Raw genomic sequence first — 25,230 nt, 5'->3', positions numbered from 1 at the left:
AGTAATCCCTGAGGGTGCCAGCTTCAGTGTGCCATCTCAGTACCAGTGTACAGTAATCCCTGAGGGTGCCAGCTTCAGTGTGCCATCTCAGTATCAGTGTACAGTAATCCCTGAGGGTGCCAGCTTCAGTGTGCCATCTCAGTATCAGTGTACAGTAATCCCTGAGGGTGCCAGCTTCAGTGTGCCATCTCAGTACTAGTGTACAGTAATCCCTGAGGGTGCCAGCTTCAGTGTGCCATCTCAGTACTAGTGTACAGTAATCCCTGAGGGTGCCAGCTTCAGTGTGCCATCTCAGTACCAGTGTACAGTAATCCCTGAGGGTGCCAGCTTCAGTGTGCCATCTCAGTACTAGTGTACAGTAATCCCTGAGGGTGCCAGCTTCAGTGTGCCATCTCAGTACTAGTGTACAGTAATCCCTGAGGGTGCCAGCTTCAGTGTGCCATCTCAGTATCAGTGTACAGTAATCCCTGAGGGTGCCAGCTTCAGTGTGCCATCTCAGTACCAGTGTACAGTAATCCCTGAGGGTGCCAGCTTCAGTGTGCCATCTCAGTACAGTGTACAGTAATCCCTGAGGGTGCCAGCTTCAGTGTGCCATCTCAGTACTAGTGTACAGTAATCCCTGAGGGTGCCAGCTTCAGTGTGCCATCTCAGTACTAGTGTACAGTAATCCCTGAGGGTGCCAGCTTCAGTGTGCCATCTCAGTACTAGTGTACAGTAATCCCTGAGGGTGCCAGCTTCAGTGTGCCATCTCAGTACTAGTGTACAGTAATCCCTGAGGGTGCCAGCTTCAGTGTGCCATCTCAGTACTAGTGTACAGTAATCCCTGAGGGTGCCAGCTTCAGTGTGCCATCTCAGTACTAGTGTACAGTAATCCCTGAGGGTGCCAGCTTCAGTGTGCCATCTCAGTACTAGTGTACAGTAATCCCTGAGGGTGCCAGCTTCAGTGTGCCATCTCAGTACTAGTGTACAGTAATCCCTGAGGGTGCCAGCTTCAGTGTGCCATCTCAGTACTAGTGTACAGTAATCCCTGAGGGTGCCAGCTTCAGTGTGCCATCTCAGTACTAGTGTACAGTAATCCCTGAGGGTGCCAGCTTCAGTGTGCCATCTCAGTACTAGTGTACAGTAATCCCTGAGGGTGCCAGCTTCAGTGTGCCATCTCAGTATCAGTGTACAGTAATCCCTGAGGGTGCCAGCTTCAGTGTGCCATCTCAGTACTAGTGTACAGTAATCCCTGAGGGTGCCAGCTTCAGTGTGCCATCTCAGTACTCAGTGTACAGTAATCCCTGAGGGTGCCAGCTTCAGTGTGCCATCTCAGTACTAGTGTACAGTAATCCCTGAGGGTGCCAGCTTCAGTGTGCCATCTCAGTACTAGTGTACAGTAATCCCTGAGGGTGCCAGCTTCAGTGTGCCATCTCAGTATCAGTGTACAGTAATCCCTGAGGGTGCCAGCTTCAGTGTGCCATCTCAGTACTAATGTACAGCAATCCCTGAGGGTACCAGCTCCAGTGTGCCATCTCAGTACTAATGTACAGCAATCCCTGAGGGTACCAGCTCCAGTGTGCCATCTCAGTACTAATGTACAGCAATCCCTGAGGGTGCCAGCTCCAGTGTGCCATCTCAGTGCCAGTGTACAGTAATCCCTGACGGTGCCAGCTCCAGTGTGCCATCTCAGTACCAGTGTACAGTAATCCCTGAGGGTGCCAGCTCCAGTGTTCCATCTCAGTATCAGTGTACAGTAATCCCTGAGGGTGCCAGCCCCAGTGTGTCTTCTTAGTGTCAGTGTACAGTAATCTCTTGGAGTGCCAGCTCCAGTGTGCCATCTCAGTGCCAGTGTACAGTAATCCCTGAGGGTGCCAGCTCCAGTGTTCCATCTCAGTATCAGTGTACAGTAATCCCTGAGGGTGCCAGCCCCAGTGTGTCTTCTTAGTGTCAGTGTACAGTAATCTCTTGGAGTGCCAGCTCCAGTATGCCTTCTAAGTACCAATTTACAGTAATCTCCGAATGTTACAGCTACACTATGCATTCTCAATGCCATCATACAGTAATATCCAATACAGGAAAAATTCTGAGTACCATTTAAAGTAATATCTAAGTATCCCATCACAGTGAATCTACAGAGTACCATCTTGGAGTAATCCCTTAGTGTTAATTCCTTCCTTGGGGTTATCCCCAGGTATGCTTCTATGTCAGTATGTGTGTTGGTGGTCTCTGTGTCACGGAGCATATTTTGTTAGATATATCAATGCATCTATTACACCTCTGGGTTTAGCCTGGGGCTGCAGTGTAATGTCAGAGACTCAACATGACAATTTTATATACCTTGTTCTTTATCCAACAAAATACTGACCTCCTGCCAGCAGTAATGTTACTGATTACTGTAATCATGGGTGTCCGGAGGGGGGTGAAAGGGGAATTTTTGCTCCGGGTAAAAAGTCAAGCACACTGACCTGGAGTTGTAAAAGGGGCAAGAAACCCAAGATTTTTCTTTATGATTCAGATAGAGCATGCAATTTTAAACAACTTATATAACTAAATTTGCTTCATTCTCTCGGTATCCTTTGTTAAAGTAGCAAAAATGCACTACAGCTAGATAGATGAACACATCAGGTAAGCCAATGATAGAAGGTATATATGTCCAGCTACGAATCGGCAGCTAGCTCCCAGTAGTTCATTGCTGCTCCTGAGCCTACCTAGATATGCTCTGCGGAATATGTTGGCGCTCTACAAATAACCGATAATATGCTCTTCAAAGAAAAAAAGGAAATTAGTCAGCACAGTTTGGCTAAAATGCAATGCTATCAAAAGAACTGAAATAAGGGGGCAGTCTGCAGAGGGTTAGATACCAGGTAATCACAGGGGTAAAAAGTATAATAACATAACTGTGTTGGTTATGCAAAACTAGGAAATGGGTAATAAAGGGATTATCTATTTTTTTAAACAATAACAATTCTAGTGTAGACTGTCCCTTTAATATAACTGTGTTGGTTATGCAAAACTGGGGAATGGGTAATAAAGGGATTATCCATCTTTTTAAACACTAAAAATTCTGGAGTAAATATGGAATTGAAAACCTATTACTTCATGAAAATCTAACCCAGCCATTTTTGCACAGCATAGCTTGGCTTCTTGCATATATATTTTTTAGGATGTCAATCATGTGAATGCTAGAGATTTTAACAAACCTCATCTACTGCAGGTTTTATTAAAATGTTAAAATAGTGACTAAATTACACGTTAAAACTATGAAATGTTAAACTATGAAATATAATCATCAGAATGTTTGCTCAAGATTAAGTTCTTGGATGTTTTAAAAAAAAATGTTAATTAAAAATGAACACAAAATTAAAGTGTTAATTGCACAAATTATTTATTGAGGTGGTTATGAAAGTCAAACAAACTGCAATCAAACACACAAAGCAGTCATCGGTAATAATTCATTATTTTTTTTTAATGATATTCCGGATTTATTGTATATGTAACTTGGCCGGGCTAACTAGTTTAGATGTGCTTCTTTTGGATTGTAATTCCATTGCTAAGAAAGACAAAATATAGCCATTTGGCACTACAGACTGAGTACCATTTAAAGTAATATCTAAGTATCCCATCACAGTGAATCTACAGAGTACCATCTTGGAGTAATCCCTTAGTGTTAATTCCTTCCTTGGGGTTATCCCCAGGTATGCTTCTATGTCAGTATGTGTGTTGGTGGTCTCTGTGTCACGGAGCATATTTTGTTAGATATATCAATGCATCTATTACACCTCTGGGTTTAGCCTGGGGCTGCAGTGTAATGTCAGAGACTCAACATGACAATTTTATATACCTTGTTCTTTATCCAACAAAATACTGACCTCCTGCCAGCAGTAATGTTACTGATTACTGTAATCATGGGTGTCCGGAGGGGGGTGAAAGGGGAATTTTTGCTCCGGGTAAAAAGTCAAGCACACTGACCTGGAGTTGTAAAAGGGGCAAGAAACCCAAGATTTTTCTTTATGATTCAGATAGAGCATGCAATTTTAAACAACTTATATAACTAAATTTGCTTCATTCTCTCGGTATCCTTTGTTAAAGTAGCAAAAATGCACTACAGCTAGATAGATGAACACATCAGGTAAGCCAATGATAGAAGGTATATATGTCCAGCTACGAATCGGCAGCTAGCTCCCAGTAGTTCATTGCTGCTCCTGAGCCTACCTAGATATGCTCTGCGGAATATGTTGGCGCTCTACAAATAACCGATAATATGCTCTTCAAAGAAAAAAAGGAAATTAGTCAGCACAGTTTGGCTAAAATGCAATGCTATCAAAAGAACTGAAATAAGGGGGCAGTCTGCAGAGGGTTAGATACCAGGTAATCACAGGGGTAAAAAGTATAATAACATAACTGTGTTGGTTATGCAAAACTAGGAAATGGGTAATAAAGGGATTATCTATTTTTTTAAACAATAACAATTCTAGTGTAGACTGTCCCTTTAATATAACTGTGTTGGTTATGCAAAACTGGGGAATGGGTAATAAAGGGATTATCCATCTTTTTAAACACTAAAAATTCTGGAGTAAATATGGAATTGAAAACCTATTACTTCATGAAAATCTAACCCAGCCATTTTTGCACAGCATAGCTTGGCTTCTTGCATATATATTTTTTAGGATGTCAATCATGTGAATGCTAGAGATTTTAACAAACCTCATCTACTGCAGGTTTTATTAAAATGTTAAAATAGTGACTAAATTACACGTTAAAACTATGAAATGTTAAACTATGAAATATAATCATCAGAATGTTTGCTCAAGATTAAGTTCTTGGATGTTTTAAAAAAAAATGTTAATTAAAAATGAACACAAAATTAAAGTGTTAATTGCACAAATTATTTATTGAGGTGGTTATGAAAGTCAAACAAACTGCAATCAAACACACAAAGCAGTCATCGGTAATAATTCATTATTTTTTTTTAATGATATTCCGGATTTATTGTATATGTAACTTGGCCGGGCTAACTAGTTTAGATGTGCTTCTTTTGGATTGTAATTCCATTGCTAAGAAAGACAAAATATAGCCATTTGGCACTACAGACTCCATAAGACTGAAATCTGCGCTGTCATTTTTTTATTATTAGTTTAACTACAGTGGAGCCATGCGATATAACTGAGCCTTAATATATATCTCTCGCTGCATATTCTCCCCCTCTCCACTTGTAAAATGGCACCTGATTCTATTTGTAGTAGCTTAATGGTGTCATCACAGGTATCAGGAAACCCAGAAGTGTGGGGTATAACATTACAGTGGGGGTGGATGTTCAATCCACCCCCCCCCAAAAAAAAAAATAAGACATAACCCTTTTTGAAATGTGGGTAGTGTTTTGGGTATTATAGTCAGGTGATCGCTGTGGTAATAATAATGAGATGGCTAAATAGAAAGATTGGTTTAATTTGTGTTGTAGCCTAATGACACCTTATAAAACTCTGACTTACCACATAAGGCCAATTACATAACAATTAGTAGTAACTGCAATCTATGGAAATCAAAATAACTCTTTCAAAATTACTATTCTTCCGAAATGTCTTTATCTGGCACAACCCCCATTCCGCTACCAGAGTATTTTATTCTGAAAATACACATATTCCTAAAAAGCTTTATATGGCAAGATTCCACACCCAGTATAACTATACTTATGTATCTGCCAATTAAAATGCAGTTACACACTTACAACTATACAGAACAGTGTCAATCTTAACAGCACATAACTGACTATAGTGCCCATATATCTCAATCCTCGCAACTGGCCAGTTTGTGCTAAGCTACCACTTATTGTACAAAAATGATCTACTAGGGACAACATTATCAAAATCCACACACATATCCTCTCCATTCCTTCCCTGCTCACTCCCATTTCACATAACCCTGATTTCCCAGCAGGCCTCCACACAACCCCCTCAGACCCTATGTAAATATACAGATTAATACCTTTTGTTGTGGTGTTTGAATTGGAAAAATATTGAGCAAAAACTCAATATAAAAAAAAACTGGTTTATGTTTTTTTTAAAATGTGGTTTAGGTAATATAAGATACAACATTTCATATCTAATCTAAGGGATCAGATAAAAATATTAAAACTATTTTAATAAAACAAAAGTTCCTCTAATACGCTGATGTGACATACTTTGGAGCCGATTTATCATTTGTCTGGCGGACATGATCCGCTGTAGCATATGCTGTTGGCATTTATCATTGCATAAGCAGTTCTGGTGAACTGCTTGTGCAATGCTGCCCCCTGCAGATTTGCGGCCAATCAGCCGCTAGCAGGGGGTGTCAATAAACCCGATCGTATATGATCAGACGGATTGATATCTGCAGCCTCAGAGGTGGAGGACGAGTTAAGGAGCAGCGGTCTTAACTCCTGTTTTTGGCGAGCCTGAATGCTCGTGCAGAAACAGGGGTATTTGGCCCCATTCTTCCCACTGCATTGTCTACAAGCAACAGGAGGGCTTGCAGGATGAGGAGCACCGTGCTGCACATTTGGTAAAGTTACCCAGTTTTGCAACCTTTTTGTCAGATTTTTACGTCAACAAAATATTTATTACCCAATAAACAACTGAATCCATGATACCGGAAGAAAATAGAAATCCTCTCCTTACAAGAGTGGATGTTACAAATACAACAAATGTTGCAGTAAGTAAGATATCACTCTAAATATATTCCTTGCAGTATTGCAAATGTGTAACCATGAAATCATTGTATGATATTTTCATTGATGTGTTTATTGATTATGAACTATTCAAAATAGTTTTCTGGTCAGTGGCTCTATGTTGGTGTTTGTGAAACCTTCTATATACTTTGGTCATTGGTGTGTGAACGTTATGTAAACGGACTTATTGTAATTCCCAATTGCAGTTCTTTGTTTAATATACTGTAGTTGAATTACTAATTCTCATAATTTTATTCTCAAAGCACCAGTAAATATAGTAGAATTGGGTAATAAACAAATATATAATACAAAGTCAATGCAAATTCACTTAGTCTGAATATCAAATCAGTAGTGGATTTTTTTCTAGCACATTTCAAAGTTAGTTCAATTTTCCTTCCCCCTGCATCACGTGACATCCATCAGCCAATCACAAAATGCATATATGTATATATATATATATATATATATATATATATATATATATACACACACTGATTTTTTTGCACATGCTCAGTAGGAGCTGGTGCCTCAGAAAGCATACGTATAATAATATTGTGCACATTTTGATAATGGAATTAAAATGGAAAGTTGTTTACAATTGTGTGCTCTATCTGAATCATGAAAGTTTAATTTTGCCTTTAGTGTCCCTTTATGGGAGACTCATCTATCTAATGCCTATGAAATATTAGAAGACTGGATCCTGACTCTGTTATTGCAGAACCTAATCTTATGAGGTGATGGCCAGAATTATATCTAAATAGGGGCACATTTTTCCTATTCTTATATTTTATTTTTATGCAACTTCTGTTTCTCTTTTTTATACTTGTTTATAATACAATTGTTTATTTGGTTACAGAAACACTAAACTCTACTTTAAACTTTCATGATTCAGATAAAGCATGCAATTTTATAAGTCTATAATTGGCTTATTGCTATCACATGATATAGTGGGCAGGCAAAACATTGTTTACTGGTAATTTTAAATTCAGAGGAAGTGCTATTACATTGTGAATGTGCAGATTATGCCATTCTAATGTATTTAATGGCCCTTTAATATAAACATAAATATAAATTGCATATTTAAATCTGCTTTTTTATTTTCAAACCTACTCACTATGTTAATTTATTGCAAAATGCAAAAACCAACTGATCATTACAAGGTATTTTTACTGTCCCTTTAATCAAGTTTAGTTTCATGTGAGATTAGCAGTGTTTCCTTTTGTACTACCTTAAAAACAAATACATTGACACTAGAAAAACAATAATTTAAAGGACTACTAAATACAGTATATTTGCATAATCAACATATCCATGATAAAAAGACAATGCAACAGTATTTAGTCTGAACTTTAAATAAGTAGTAGATATTTTTCTGACAAATTTCAACATTATGTCTATTTCCACTCCTCCTGTATCATGTGACAGCCATCAGCCAATCACAAATGCATATACGTATATTCTGTAAATTCTTGCACATGCTCAGTAGCAGGTGGTGACTCAAGAAGTGTAAATCTAAAAAGACTGTGCACATTTTGTTAATGGAAGTAAATTGGAAAGTTGTTTAAAATTGCATGCTCTATCTGAATCATGAAAGTTTAATTTTGAAAGGGACAGTCTACTCCAGAATTTTTTTTTTGTTTAAAAAGATAGATAATCCCTTTATTACCCTTTCCCCAGTTTTGCATAACCAATAAAGTTATATTAACATACGTTTTACCTCTGTGATTACCTTGTATATAAGCCTCTGCAGGTTGCTCCCTTGTTTCAGTTCTTTTTACAGACTTGCATTTTAGCCAATCCGTGCTGACATAAATAATGCCATGGGAGTGAGCACAATGTTATCTATATGGCACACATGAACTAACACTGTCCAGCTGTGAAAAACTGTCTAATTGCACTGAGAAAATAGGTGCATTCAAGGGCTTAGAAATTAGCATATAAGCCTACCTAGGTTTAGTGTTCAACATAGAATATCAAGAGAACAATGCAAATTTGATGATAAAAGTAAATTGGAAAGTTGTTTAAAATTGCATGCCTTATCTAAATCATGCCAGTTCAGTTGTGACGAGACTGTCCCTTTAACTCTTGACCAAACAGCATATTATCAATCAAAACGCTGTAACAAGATTCTTTTCAGACTAAAGCAGTTTAATGCTAATGTTGATATAATAGTAATAGGCATGTAGTATGGCAGTTCAGGTTTTCAACAGATTCGACCAAAATTGTGGACTTTTGCCCGAGAGATATTTCGCTGGCTGATTGAGCAACTTTTGACAGTGTTCTCAGATGTCTGAACCATGGGGCAGTTTAATTACGTTTATTAAATTCATGTGCCAATCTAAAATGTAAGAAAGCACAAAACAGGCCCATGTTATTTCCCAAGACTGGATCCCCCTCTGTTACCCAAGAGTGAAATCTTATGAGCTGATGGCAATAACTATATCTAGATAGGAACAAATTGTATTAGCTATTTCCTATTCTTACTTTTGTATTGTGTGATTTACATTTCTTTTTTGTACTTGTTTTAAAACAAATCTGATGAGTTTGCTATATACATAGTAGTATTTAAACGTAAGCAGCATCTAAAAGCTTAAAACCGATTTAGCAAAGTGGTATGAAATGTTTTAGAGCTGAAGGGGTTAAAGCCAATACTTATCCCCCCATATGTTAAGTTTGTGTTGACATTGTGTATTGTATAGCATATATCAAACAAGATTTAAAGCCCTAGAGAGATTCTATACAACTGTTTTATGATTGCTTATACACAAATTCAGTGCACTTACTGCTAACTATCACCTAGATTATGAGTTTTGCGTTATGAGTGAAATAGCAGCGTTGTGGCCCATAACGCATCATTTTCCCTAACGCAGTCATTACAAGTCTTCTTGTCGTTATAGGTGTACCGCAAGCCGTTTAGCCTGTAACGCAACATCAGTACCACACTCCTAAAAATGACGTTTTTTTATGGGATTCCCATAGTGCCGGTATTACGAGTTTTACGTTCTGGCTAAAAAGCAAGCGTTACAGCCTAAAACGACAAGATCTGTAACGCCATCTAAAGTCAGTAGTTATGAGTTTTACGCTACAAAGCTGTAGCATAAAACTCATAACTAAAGTGCTACAAAGTACACTAACAGCCATAAACTACCTATTAACCCCTAAACCGAGGCCCTCCCGCATCGCAAACACTATATTCAATTTCTTAACCCCTAATCTGCCGCTCCCAATATCGCCGCCACTTTAAATAAATTTTAACCCCTATTCCGCTGCTCCCTGACAGCCTCACCACTTTACTAAAGCTATTAACCCCTAAACTGCCACCCTTCCGCATCACAAACACTATTTAAATATTATTAACCCATAATCTGCCGTCCGCCCACATCGCCCCCAGTATACTAAAGTTATTAAGCCCTACACCCCCGCCATTATACTAAACCTATTAACCCTAAACCACAAGCCCCCCCACAACGAAATATACTAAACTATTAACCCCTAAACCGAAAGCTGCCCCACATCGAAATAAACTAAATTAAACTATTTACCCCTTAACCTAACAACCCTCTAACTTTATATTAAAATTACAATTTCCCTATCTTAAATTAAATCAAAACTTACCTGTCAAATTTTAAAAAAAACTAAGTTTAAACTATCAATTAAACTAATATAATAATTAAACTAAAATTAAACTAACTACCAATTTATTAAACTAAACTACACATTAAAAAAATCCTAACACTACTCTAAAAATTAAAAAGTATCTAAATGCAAAAACAAAAAAATACTAAGCTACAAAAAATAACAAACACTAAATTACGGAAAATAACAAACGAAATTATCCAAAAATAAAAAAAAAATACACCTCATCTAATAGCTCTATCAAAATAAAAAAGCCCACCCAAAATAAAAAAAAACCCTAGCCAACAATAAACTACCAATGGCCCTTAAAAGGGCCTTTTGTGGGGCATTGCCCCAAAGATATCAGCTCTTTTACCTGTAAAAAAACACACAAAGACCCCCCCAACAGTAAAACCCACCACCCAACCAGCCCCCCCAAAATAAAAAAAACTAATTCTAAAAAAAACTTAAGCTACCCATTGGGCATTTGTATGGGCATTGCGCTTAAAAGGGCATATAGCTCTTTTACTGCCCAGACCCTAAACTAAAAAACAAAACAAATGGCAACAAAGTCGCGGTCCCAATGGAAACGACTTTGTTACCATTTGTATTTCTTCGATTATTCTGGGGGCGTGGAGGGTCCCAGCCGTCTCATTGGAGAAGCCATTGCTGGTTTGACGCCACCGGCATCAGAATGAGGCTTCCACATTGCAAGTGGCGATACATGCTGCAGTACGGGAGTAAGCGGTCATTATTTACCTTTGGAGGATTTGACACGTTGTACTTCAACGGAACCGCTTCAAGTTTGGTAAGCCTACAATTTCTAACAATCTTATTACTTGGGAGAACTGTTATGAACTTTTCATGTATCCTGTGGTAACCGCAATAGTGGGGCTCTGAGTGGAACTGTATACACAGGACTTAAGAGCGATACACATACACAGTTAATAATACTGTTGGGCTGTTTAAAAAAAAAAGACCCCAAAAACCCTTAAAAAAGCCTAACACTAACCTCCTGATGATCCACTTACAGTTTTTGAAGTCCCACTTGAACAATCTTCATTCCAGAGTTGAAGTCCTGATCCAGGCGGAGAGAAGTCTTCATCCAGGCGGCCTCTTCAATCTTCATCCCAGCGGCGAAGTCCTGATCCAAGCGGTGAAAAGTCTTCATCCAGGCGGCCTCTTCAATCTTCATCCAGATGGCATCTTCTATCTTGAGCCAGGAGGCGCAGAGCAGGTCCATCCTGAAGACATCCGGCGCGGAGCATCCTCTTCATACGGTCGCCGCCGTACACTGAATCTTCAATGCAAGAGATGCGATTTAAGATGGCATCCCTTGCATTCCTATTGGCTGAAAAATTTGAATCAGCCAATAGGAATTAAGGCTGCTAAAATCCTATTGGCTATTCAAATCAGCCAAAAGGATTTAAGCAGCTCTCATTCTATTGGCTAATTCAAATTAGCCAATAGAATGAGAGCTGCTTAAATCCTATTGGCTGATTTGAACAGCCAATAGGATCTTAGCAGCCTTAATTCCTATTGGCTGACTCAAATTTTTTAGCCAATAGGAATGCAAGGGGCGCCATCTTGAATTGTGTCCCTTGCATTAAAGATTCAGTATACGGCGGTGACCGTATGAAGTGGATGCTTCTCGCCGCCTGACTCAGGACTTCAACTCCGGGGTGAAGTTCGTTCAAGCGGGACTTCAAAAACTGTAAGTGGATCGTCAGGGGTTTAGTGTTTTTTTTTAGTTTAGGGTCTGGGCAGTAAAAGAGCTAAATGCCATTTTAAGGGCAATGCCCATACAAAATGCTATTTTCAGGGCAATGGGTAGCTTAGGTTTTTTAGATATTTTTTTTTATTTTGTGGGTTTGGAGGGGTAGGGTTTTGTAATGTTAGTGGGTGTAATTTTTTTTCACTAAAATAGCTGCTATATTTAAGGCAATGCCCTACAAAAGGCCCTTTTAAGGGCCATTGGTAGTTTATTCTAGATTAGGATTTTTATTTTGGGGTGTTTTTTTATGGGTATTAGAATAGGAATATTTTTTTTATTTTTGATAATTTGTTTGTTATTTTGTGTAATGTATATTAGCAAAAGAGATGTTTAACTTAGGACAATGCCCTACAAAAGGCCCTTTTAAGTGCCCCCCAAAAGGCCCTTTTGGTAGTTTTGGGGGGTTGGGGTTTGTATAGTGTTTGGGGGTGTTTGTATAGTGTTAGTATCTAGTATTTACTAACTAGTCTACCTAGTTAAAATAAATACAAACTTACCTGTGAAATAAAAATAAAACCTAAGCTAGCTACAATGTAACTATTAGCTATATAGTAGCTACCTTAGGTTTTATTTCACAGGTAAGTATTTAGTTTTAAATAGGAATTATTTAGTTAATAATTGTAAATTTAATTTAGATCTAATTTCATTATGTTAAAGTTAGGGGGTGTTAGGGTTAGGATTAGGGTTACGTTAGGGTTAGGATTAGGGTTACATTAGGGTTAGGTTTAGGGGTTAATAGTTTAATTTAGGTTGTTGCGATGTGTGGGGCTGGCGGTTTAGGGGTTAATAGGTTTATTTAGTGGTAGTGATGTGGGAGGCCAGAGGTTTAGGGATTAATAACTTTATTTAGTTGCAGCGATGATGGGGTGCGGCGGAATAGGGGTTAATAACTTTAGTATAGTGGCGGCGATATCGGGAGCGGCAGATTAGGGGTTAATAACTTAGGCAGGAGTTGGCGATGTCAGGGGCAGCAGTTTAGGGGTGTTTAGACGTGGGGTTTATGTTAGGGTGTTAGGTTTAAACTGTATTTTCTTTTTCCTCATAGACATCAATGGGGCTGCGTTACAGAGCCCTTGCTTCCGCGATCGCAGATGTTAGACTTTTTTTTGCCTGCTCTCCCCATTGATGTCTATGGGGAAAGCGTGCACGAGCACGTCAAAACACTGCTTGTTTTTGGTGCGGTATGGAGCTCAACGCAGCCATATCGCCTGCACAAGCCGGGTTTTTTTAAACTTGTAATGGCAGCGCTATGGGGGTTAAATAACGCAACTTTTGTTGCATTCTTTACTTTCCCTATAGCGCTCAAAACTCGTACTCTAGGTGTAAAAGAAATAAATATGTCTCAGTATCTCTTCTTTATAAAGAACAATATACTATAGAAAATGACAAAATCTGATCAAATAACTACTCTAGGTTGTCTACTTTGTTGAAGAAAATATGAGCCATATTAAATTGCAGCAGTGCCTGAAAATTAAAGCTGTTGTCATTAAAAAGGACAGTACAAAATGAAGTACAAAATAAAACTTAAATTGACTGGATAGAAAAACATAATTTATGTAAGAACTTACCTGATAAATTCATTTCTTTCATATTAGCAAGAGTCCATGAACTAGTGACGTATGGGATATACATTCCTACCAGGAGGGGCAAAGTTTCCCAAACCTCAAAATGCCTATAAATACACCCCTCACCACACCCACAATTCAGTTTAACGAATAGCCAAGAAGTGGGGTGATAAGAAAGGAGCAAAAGCATCAAAAATAAGGAATTGGAATAATTGTGCTTTATACAAAAAAATCATAACCACCACAAAAAGGGTGGGCCTCATGGACTCTTGCTAATATGAAAGAAATGAATTTATCAGGTAAGTTCTTACATAAATTATGTTTTCTTTCATGTAATTAGCAAGAGTCCATGAGCTAGTGATGTATGGGATAGTAGATACCCAAGATGTGGAACTTCCACGCAAGAGTCACTAGAGAGGGAGGGATAAAATAAAGACAGCCAATTCCGCTGAAAAAATAATCCACAACCCAAATCAAAAAGTTTTAATCTTATAATGAAAAAAACTGAAATTATAAGCAGAAGAATCAAACTGAAACAGCTGCCTGAAGTACTTTTCTACCAAAAACTGCTTCAGAAGAAGAAAAAACATCAAAATGGTAGAATTTAGTAAAGGTATGCAAAGAAGGCCAAGTTGCTGCTTTGCAAATCTGATCAACAGAAGCTTCATTCCTAAAAGCCCAGGAAGTAGAAACTGACCTAGTAGAATGAGCCGTTATCCTTTGAGGCGGGGACTTACCCGACTCTACATAAGCATGATGAATCAAAGACTTTAACCAAGATGCCAAGGAAATAGCAGAAGCCTTCTGACCTTTCCTGGAACCAGAAAAGATAACAAATAGACTAGAAGTCTTTCTAAAACCTTTAGTAGCTTCAACATAATATTTCAAAGCTCTTACTACATCCAAAGAATGTAAAGATCTCTCCATAGAATTCTTAGGATTAGGACACAATGAAGGGACAACAATTTCTCTACTAATGTTGTTAGAATTCACAACCTTAGGTAAAAATTTAAATGAAGTCCGCAACACCGCCTTATCCTGATGAAAAATCAGAAAAGGAGATTCACAAGAAAGAGCAGATAACTCAGAAACTCTTCTAGCAGAAGAGATGGCCAAAAAGAACAACACTTTCCAAGAAAGTAATTTAATATCCAGAGAATGCATAGGTTCAAACGGAGGAGCCTGTAAAGCCCTCAGAACCAAATTAAGACTCCAAGGAGGAGAGATTGACTTAATGACAGGCTTGATACGAACCAAAGCCTGTACAAAACAATGAATATCAGGATGATTAGCAATCTTTCTGTGAAAAAGAACAGAAAGAGCAGAGATTTGACCTTTCAAAGAGCTTGCAGACAAACCCTTATCCAAACCATCCTGAAGAAACTGTAAAATCCTAGGAATTCTAAAAGAATGCCAAGAGAATTTATGAGAAGAACACCAAGAAATGTAAGTCTTCCAGACTCGGTAATAAATCTTTCTAGACACAGACTTACGAGCCTGTATCATAGTATTAATCACTGAGTCAGAGAAACCTCTATGACTAAGAATCAAGTGTTCAATCTCCATACCTTCAAATTTAATGATTTGAGATCCTGATGGAAAAATGGGCCTTGAGATAGAAGGTCTGGCCTTAACGGAAGTGTCCAAGGTTGGCAACTTGCCATCTGAACGAGATCCACATACCAAAACCTGTGAGGCCATGCTGGAGCCACCAGCAATACAAACAAACGTTCCATTAGAATTTTGGAAATCACTTTTGGAAGAAGAACTAGAGACGGAAAGATATAAGCAGGTTGATAATTCCAAGGAAGTGACAACGCGTCCACTGCATCCGCCTGAGGATCCCTGGATCTGGACAGATACCTGGGGAGTTTCTTGTTTAGATGAGAGGCCATCAGATCTATTTCTGGAAGTCCCCAGATTTGAACAATCTGAAGAAATACCTCTGGGTGAAGAGACCATTCGCCCGGATGTAACGTCTGGCGACTGAGATAATCCGCTTCCCAATTGTCTACACCTGGGATGTGAACCGCAGAGATTAGACAGGAGCTGGATTCCGCCCATACAAGTATCCGAGATACTTCTTTCATAGCCAGAGGACTGTGAGTCCCACCTTGATGATTGACATACGCCACGGTTGGGACATTGTCTGTCTGAAAAAAATAAACGATTCTCTCTTCAGAAGAGGCCAGAACTGAAGAGCTCTGAAAATCGCACGGAGTTCCAAAATGTTGATTGGCAATTTCGCCTCCTGAAATTCCCAAACCCCCTGCGCTGTCAGAGATCCCCATACAGCTCCCCAACCTGAAAGACTCGCATCTGTTGAGATCACAGTCCAGGTTGGACGAACACAAGAGGCCCCTTGAATTAGACGATGGTGATTCAACCACCAAGTCAGAGAAGATCGAACATTGGGATTTAAGGATATTAATTGTGATATCTTTGTATAATCCCTGCACCACTGGTTCAGCATACAAAGCTGGAGAGGTCTCATGTGAAAGCGAGCAAAGGGGATCGGGTCCGATGCTGCAGTCATGAGACCTAGAATTTCCATGCACAAAGCTACCGAAGGGAATGATTGAGACTGAAGTTGGTTTCAGCTTGTCGAAACCTTCAGACGTCTCTTTTCTGTAAGAGACAAAGTCTGAGGAATCAAGGAACTCTTTGATAAATTGATCCTCCAACCATGTCTTTGAAGAAACAACACAAGTTGATTCGTATGAGATTCTGCAGAATGTAAAGACTGAGCAAGTACCAAGATATCGTCCAAATAAGGAAATACTGCAATACCCTGCTCTCTGATTACAGAGAGAAGGGCACCGAGAACCTTTGAAAAGATCCTTGGAGCTGTTGCTAGGCCAAACGGAAGGGCAACAAACTGGTAATGCTTGTCTAGAAAAGAGAATCTCAGGAACTGATAGTGATCTGGATGAATTGGAATATGAAGATATGCATCCTGTAAGTCTATTGTAGACATATAATGCCCTTGCTGAACAAAAGGAAGAATAGTCCTTATAGTCACTATTTTGAATGTTGGTATCCTTACATAACGATTCAATATTTTTAGATCCAGAACTGGTCTGAAGGAATTCTCCTTCTTTGGCACAATGAATAGATTTGAGTAAAACCCCAGACCCCGTTCCAGAACTGGAACTGGCACAATTACCCCAGCCAACTCTAGGTCTGAAACACATTTCAGAAATGCCTGAGCCTTCACTGGGTTTACTGGAATGCGTGAGAGAAAAAATCTTCTCACAGGCGGCCTTACCTTGAAACCTATTCTGTACCCTTGTGAAACAATGTTCTGAATCCAAAGACTGTGAATCGAATTGATCCAAATATCTTTGAAAAATCGTAACCTGCCCTCTACCAGCTGTGCTGGAATGAGGGCCGCACTTTCATGTGGATTTGGGAGCTGGTTTTGACTTTCTAAAAGGCTTGGATTTATTCCAGACTGGAGGTTTCCAAACGGAAACCGTTTCTTTAGGGGGAGGGTCAAGCTTCTGTTCCTTATTCTGACGAAAGGAACGAAAACGATTAGCAGCCCTATATTTACCTTTAGATTTTTGGTCCTGAGGCAAAAAGGTTCCTTTCCCCCCAGTAACAGTTGAAATTATAGAATCCAACTGTGAACCAAATAATTTATTACCTTGGAAAGAAAGAGAAAGCAAAGTTGACTTAGAAGTCATATCTGCATTCCAAGATTTAAGCCATAAAGCTCTTCTAGCTAAAATAGCTAAAGACATATACCTGACATCAATTCTAATGATATCAAAAATGGCATCACAAATAAAGTTATTAGCATGTTGAAGAAGTTTAACAATGCCATAAGCATTATGGTCTGACACTTGTTGCGCTAAAGCCTCCAACCAGAAAGTGGAAGCTGCAGCAACATCAGCCAAAGAAATAGCAGGTCTAAGAAGATTACCTGAACACAAATAAGCTCTCCTTAGAAAGGATTCAAGCTTCCTATCTAAAGGATCCTTAAAGGAAGTACTATCCGCCGTAGGAATAGTAGTACGTTTAGCAAGAGTAGAGATAGCCCCATCAACTTTAGGGATTTTGTCCCAAAATTCTAATCTATCAGATGGCACAGGGTACAATTTCTTAAACCTTGGAGAAGGAGTAAATGAAGTACCCAGACTATTCCATTCCCTATAAATTACTTCTGAAATAGCATCAGGATCTGGAAAAACTTTTGGAATAACTACATGAGGTTTAAAAACTGAATTTAAATGCTTAGTAGATTTAGTATCAAGAGGACTAGACTCCTCCATATCTAATGCAATCAACACTTCTTTAAATAAAGAACAAATAAACTCCATCTTAAATAAATATTAAGATTTATCAGTGTCAATATCTGAAGCAGAATCTTCTGAACCCGATAGATCCTCATCAGAAACAGATAAGTCAGAATGATGGCGGTCACTTAAAAATTCATCTGAAATATGAGAAGTTTTAAAAGACCTTTTACGTTTACTGGAAGGAGGAATAACAGACAGAGCCTTCCTAATAGAATTAGAAACAAATTTGTTTACATTAACAGGGACATCCTGAACATTAGATGTTGAAGGAAAAACAACAGGTAAAGGATTATTACTAATGGAGACACTATCTGCGTTAGAAAGCTTATCATGACAACTAACACAAACTACAGCCGGAAGAACAGTTACCAAAAGTTTACAACAAATGCACTTAACTTTGGTAGAACCAGCATCAGGCAGCGTCTTTCCAGAAGTAGATTCTGATCCAGGGTCAGGTTGTGACATCTTGCAATATGTAATAGAAAAAACAACATATAAAGCAAAATTATCAAATTCCTTAAATGGCAGTTTCAGGAATGGGAAAAGATGCAAAATAAAAGCCTCTAGCAACCAGAAGCAATGAAAAAGTGAAACTTAAATAATGTGAAAAAAGGTGGAGACCAGAATGACGCCCACATTTTTTGGCGCCAAGTATGACGCCCACATAATTGGCGCCAAATACAACGCCCATATTTTTTGGCACCACATCCTCTGACGTCAAAAATGACGCCCACATTTTTTGGCACAAAAAAACGTCTGTAACACACATACGTCAAAAAATGACGCAACCACGAACAAACTTCCGGCGTCAACTATGGCGCCGGAAATGACAAAATTTTTGCGGCAAAACAGTTTGCACCAAGAATGACGCAATAAATTGAAGCATTTTCTGCCCCCGCGAGCCTAACAGCCCGCAGGGAAAAAAGTCAATTGAAAATTTTTAAGGTAAGGAAAAAATTATTTATTCATATGCATTATCCCAAATAATGAAACTGACAGTCTGAATGAAGGAATACTGATTATCCTTAATCATGGCAAATATAAGTTTAAACATATATATTTAGAACTTTACATATAAAGTGCCCAACCATAGCTTAGAGTGTCACAAAAAATAAGACTTACTTACCCCAGGACACTCATCTACATATAGTAGATAGCCAAACCAGTACTGAAACGAGAATCAGTAGAGGTAATGGTATATAAGAGTATATCGTCGATCTGAAAAGGGAGGTAGGAGAAGAAATCTCTACGACCGATAACAGAGAACCTATGAAATAGATCCCCTAGAGGAAGACCATTGTATTCAAATAGGCAATACTCTCTTCAAATCCCTCTGACATTCACTGCACTCTGAGAGGAAAACCGGGCTTCAGCCTGCTGCGAAGCGCATATCAACATAGAAATCTAGCACAAACTTACTTCACCACCTCCATGGGAGGCAAAGTTTGTAAAACTGAATTGTGGGTGTGGTGAGTGGTGTATTTATAGGCATTTTAAGGTTTGGGAAACTTTGCCCCTCCTGGTAGGAATGTATATCCCATACGTCACTAGCTCATGGACTCTTGCTAATTACATGAAAGAAATCAAATTTTAAACAACTTTCCAATTTAGGTGAGCTTAAGAGAGTGCACATGTTTACAGCCATATGACAGCTATGTTTGCAACACTGTTTATTGCTATAGACATGTGCACGCTCCTAAGCTTCTATCAGCCTGCCTAGGTTTAGTCTTCAACAAAGGACAAGAAGAAAACAAAGCACATTTGATCATAAACGTTAACTGGAAATCTGAATCATGAAAGTTTAATTTTGACTTTACTGTCCCTTTCATGTCCCAATCATAATTTATTTCCAAAATTAGCTCCTCAACTTCAGAGGAAACACCAGACAACGGAATCCTTTATTTTCTAAAAAATTCACAATAAAATTCTCAAATTCTCATTATTATTATTATTTGACATACACAAGACCTTAATGAATTAATGTCTTGCAACAAAATGCTTCTCTGTTTTCAGTTGTGTGTCATTGTTAAGGGCATATAAAAATCACAGATATTCTATAATTAATATAAAACAGCAATTAAATATATTGAATTATATTTTTGAGTGTAAAAATGGTTAAACTTCTTAAAATGACACTGAAACTAACAGGAAATCATAGTTCCCAACATGAACCCGATACCTTCTGGCACTTGGAGGCGAAGGCCAAGCTAGCGGACTTTTGGGCAGATTCATAGGTGTTTTCCTAGGCACAGGGCAGAATTATGGGTATTCAGTGGGCAGGGTTAGGTAGGGTTAGTTAAAAAAATGACCAAAACCCCCCACCCAACCAACCCCCCCCAAAATAAAAAAAAACTAACACTAAAAAAACCTAAACTACCCATTGCCCCTAAAGGGGCATTTGTATGGTCATTGCCCTTAAAAGGGCATTCAGCTCTTTTAATGACCTTAAAAGGGCAATCAGCTCTTTTACAGCCCATTAAATCCCTAATCTTAAAAATAATAAAAAATAAAAATAAAAAAATAAATCTTAAAACTAAGCCCCAAATAGGTACTCACTGTTCCTGAAGTCCGGTGGAAGTCTTCTTTCAGGTGGCTCCATCATCTTCTATCTTCATTCTGTGCAAAGACGGAGCGGTCTACCATGATGCGCGGATCCGGAGCGGCGGTCCTCATCGGCGGTTCTCAGTGGCGGTCTTCAGCGGCGGCGATCCTCAGCGGCGTGGAGGCTCCTCTTCATCCGATCTCTGGCGTACACTGAAAATTGAATGCAAGGTAATTTTTAAATCAGCTCTGGATCAAGATAGAAGATGATGGAGCCGCCTGGAAGAAGACCTTCTCCACCGGACTTCAGAAACGGTGAGTAGCTATTTGGGGCTTAGTTTAAATATTTCTTTTTATTTTGTGGGAGTTATTTATTTTTAAGATTAGGGATTTAGGTGGCCATGACTGGTCGCATCTCCACATGCTGCTACAGCGTTTCACTGAAAATCCTGTAAATTTGACTTCTAATTACTTGATCTGCACCATACTTTCGGAGAACTAACCCACATATTAGAAGTCGCACCTAAACTACCTAAACTCATGAGATTTGCTACTGGCATTGGCGCCCGGAGCCGATATAAGATCTAGGCCTCTATAATACCCCCCCGGCGGGACATTTAGTCCTGTCATTAAGCTGCGCTCTAAGTGCTTTATTTTACAAAAAAAAAAAATGTTCTACCTGTGAGATTATCATAGTGCTGTGAGTGCATGTTCCGTGACGAGACACCGCTAATTCTCTGTATAAGTAAGCCTATTACATCTGCCTAACGCCTTTGCTGAATTCTTTGAGATGGAGGTCCCTGCACTTTTTTTGGAGGAGCTACGCAGCTTACTGAACAGACATCATGCTGCTTTGGAGGACACGCTAATTGCATCTTTTGGAAACAATAGCCCTGATCTACATCAGCAGTCCTGTCGAGCTAGCTCCAGCTCCAGCCTTGGGGCCCCGGCGCTTTCTGCCTGATGCTGCCGCTTCTATGGAGAAATTGAGTAGCTGCGATGTTGAGCCTACGCTTTGCTGTGACAGGGAACCGGTGAGATGGCCAGAGTTCGCATGGGGAAACCTACTTGTTATTTTTCAAGCCACTAACCCTGCACCAGATATGCCCAAGCTAAATGTAAGTGAAACCAAAGAGGCCTCCACTCGTAGCAAGTCGGCTTTCCCAGTCCAGAAATCAGGTCAGAACAATGGAAGACTACAAACAGCATGTTTCCCTATGGCTGTGTTGCTGCCTTATCAGCTTATTCCTGTGGCTTTACAGTTTTACAAGTGGGATCCGGGCGGTCCAGTTCACCTGATCATTACTACAGTATGAACTGGACTTTCAGACACAGGAGATAGCTTAGAGGTAATTACCCATAACAACCTCTCATATAGTGCATTTGATGCTACAGGGCGACAGGAGTGATTTTCTTTTTATCTATGAGGGATTGATCCATATTATAGCCTAATACTAACAGCTGAACATTTGGACGTTTTCTTCTCAGAGAGGTCATCCAGTCCTTCCACTATAAGCGGCTGCCTACCATTTTGTGGACATAAGATCTAGCATGTTGGACTTACTTTTACAAGCTTGATCTTCATAGATTAATAAATTATAGGGTTCGTTTCACCACAATCATTATTGAGATTGCATGCTTATTGTAACTCACATATGCTTGGTATGTCTTTTTTCTGCAGGCTGGTCCTGCACTTCTACTGGTTATCTTGTAGACAATAATGGTCATTTAATGTAGCCCATTTATTTGTAGGGGGGCATTTATGTACTTGCAGGGTACACCTGATTAACACAGATTCACTCATGGTTGTCCCAGACAGACAACATAATTTCTATCTAGTCTAGCACACCTTAATACTATAGCTCCTTAACCCTATATATAGATTGTGAGCCATTTATCATACACTGCAAAGCTGATACAGCCCTAGTATATATTTTAGGCAATCATATTGGACCAGTCTCCTTTTAGACTATCTCTGCCTTAACCGTCTGTAGTGGGGGATCTCCTGAACTATAGTTAGGCATCCTTTTAGTAATATTCCAACTTTGATTATCCCTTGTTTAAATGTTTGATGTTTGAGCCTATTTTATGTGTGTCTCTATATTTCAAAGTTAAAGTAACAACTCCAAAATTTAAAAAATGAGGTAAACAGTATAAGATCCATGAGTGGTCTTTTATAGTACAGGTAGCCTTCTCTCATAGCAAACAACCCGCTTGGTCAGGGGTCCAAGAGTGGCCCTTTAAATTTAAGGAGAGGCTTACATCGTCACTGACATGACTGAAGAATATGCCTATTAAACATTGTAAACACTTTTTTGTATTTTTGTTATCTTATTTGTTGATCTTAATAACAACGCTTGTATTTACCTTCCATGTATTGCATGCTCAGCTCTGTATGGCGTTTTCTGTGATGGTATTTATGGAGTGTTTTAATACTATATATGTATGCCAAATTTTACCTCAATAAAAAAAAAAAAAAAAAAAAAAAAGATTAGGGCTGTAAAAAAAAAGAATGGGCTGTAAAAGAGCTGATTGCCCTTTTAAGGGCAGTAAAAGAGCTGAATGCCCTTTTGAGAGCAATGGCCATACAAATGCCCCTTTAGGGGCAATGGGTAGATTAGTTTTTTAAGTTTTATGTCTTTTTATTTTGGGGGGTTTGGTGGGTGGGTTTTTTTTACTGTTAGGGGGGACTTAGTATTTTTTAAATGTAAAAGAGCTGTTTAATTTAGGGCAATGCCATACAAAAGGCCCTTTTAAAGGCTATTGGTAGTTTAGATTAGGGGGTGTTTTTATTTTGGGGGGGCTTTTTTATTTTCATAGGGATTAGGTTTATTTTTTTTTATTTTTGATAATTTTGTTTATTTTTTTCGGTAATTTTAGAGTTTTTTATTTTTTGTTTATTTTTTGTTTTAGGTTTTATTATTTTAAATGTAACTTAGTATTGGGGTTAATTTAGGGGGTGTTAGGTTAGGGGGCTTAGTAACTAAAGGCTAGATTACTAGTTTTGCGGTATGGGTCAAAAAGCAGCGTCATGGCTCTTTTTCACTACCGCTGGTATTAAGAGTCTTGCAGGTTTAGCTGCACTGCACACTTTTTTCGCTGGAACGCAACGTAACGACCGCAGCTTTCAAAAAGTCCTTTTTCAATGGGACTTCCATAGCACCGGTATTACGAGTTTGCCTGGGAGGCCAAAAAGTGAGCGGCACAGCCTAAAACTACAAGATCCATACCGTAAACTGAAAGTCAGAAGTTATGGCTACAACGCCGTAACATAAAACTCATAACTAAGGTGCTAAAAAGTACACTAACACCCATAAACTACCTATTAACCCCTAAATCGAGGCCGTCCCACATCGCAAATACTAAAATAAAATTACTAACCCCTAATCTGCCGCTCCGGACATTGCCGCCACTAGAATAAACATATTGACCCCTAAACCACCGCACTCCCGCATCGCAAACACTAGTTAAAGGGACAGTAAACCATAAAAATAATGTTATATAATTCTGCACATAGTGCAGAATTATATAACATTATATTAGCGCAAACATTGTAAAACCTAATTTCCCCTTTGAATTTTAAAAAAAAACTGCTGTTTTACAGACCCGCTCTCTGTGATCTTCTGAGCGGGTCTGTTTTTTTCAAACAGCGCATCGGGCCAGCTGTATAGTCACAGCCCGACCCGACCATGCCATAGCACTAAGTGCAGCTCGCTCCTGCTCTGTCAGACAGCAGGAGCGAGCTGCACTTAGTGCTATGGCGCGGTCGGACCGGGCTGTGACTATACAGCTGGCCCGATGCGCTGTTTGAAAAAAACAGACCCGCTCAGAATATCACAGAGAGCGGGTCTGTAAAACAGCAGGTTTTTTTTAAAATTCAAAGGGGAAATTAGGTTTTACAATGTTTGCGCTAATATAATGTTATATAATTCTGCACTATGTGCAGAATTATATAACATTATTATTATGGTTTACTGACACTTTAAATATTATTAACCCCTAATCTGATGTCCCTAACATCGCTGCCACTTACCTACATTTATTAACCCCTAATCTGCCACCCCCACTTTCGCCGCCACTATACTAAAGTTATAAACCCCTAAACCTAACCCTAAGTGTAACCCTAACACCTCCTACTTTAATATAATTAAAATAAATCTAATAAAAAATTCCTATCATTAACTAAATTATACCTATTTAAAACTAAATACTTACCTATAAAATAAACACTAAGCTTGCTAAAATATAACTAATAGTTACATTGTAGCTAGCATAGGTTTTATTTTTATTTCACAGGCAAGTTTGTATTTATTTTAACTAGGTAGACTAGTTAGTAAATAGTTATTAACTATTTACTAGCTACCTAACTAAAATAAATACAAATTTACCTGTACACCTCACCTAACACTACAATTAAATAAATTACATTAATTAAATACAATTAACTAAATTACAAAAAATAACAAACACTAAATTACACAAAATAAAAGAAATTATCAAATATTTAAACTAATTACACCTAATCTAATAGCCCTATCAAAATAAAAAAGCCCCCCCAAAATAAAAAAAATCCCTAGCCTACAATAAACTACCAATAGCCCTTAAAAGGGCCTTTTGAGTGGCATTGCCCCAAAGAAATCAGCTCTTTTACCTGTAAAAAAAAATACAAACAACCCCCCAACAGTAAAACCCACCACCCACACAACCAACCCCACAATTAAAATCCTAACTAAAAAACCTAAGCTC

The 25,230-nt window shown here is 38.6% G+C and overlaps 1 protein-coding gene across 1 annotated transcript in view; it reads right to left on the bottom strand.

Annotated features, from left to right (window-relative positions):
• ATP8A2 (ATPase phospholipid transporting 8A2) overlaps positions 1–25,230 on the bottom strand; it is a 1,256,305-nt gene that overhangs the window by 195,845 nt on the left and 1,035,230 nt on the right. The window lies entirely within an intron of this gene.

This window comes from Bombina bombina, chromosome 3 (genome assembly GCF_027579735.1).
Source record: "Bombina bombina isolate aBomBom1 chromosome 3, aBomBom1.pri, whole genome shotgun sequence".
Taxonomy (NCBI): Eukaryota; Metazoa; Chordata; class Amphibia; order Anura; family Bombinatoridae; genus Bombina; species Bombina bombina.
Note: the sequence above shows the minus strand (reverse complement) of the source record. Positions and strands in the feature narration are given on the sequence as shown.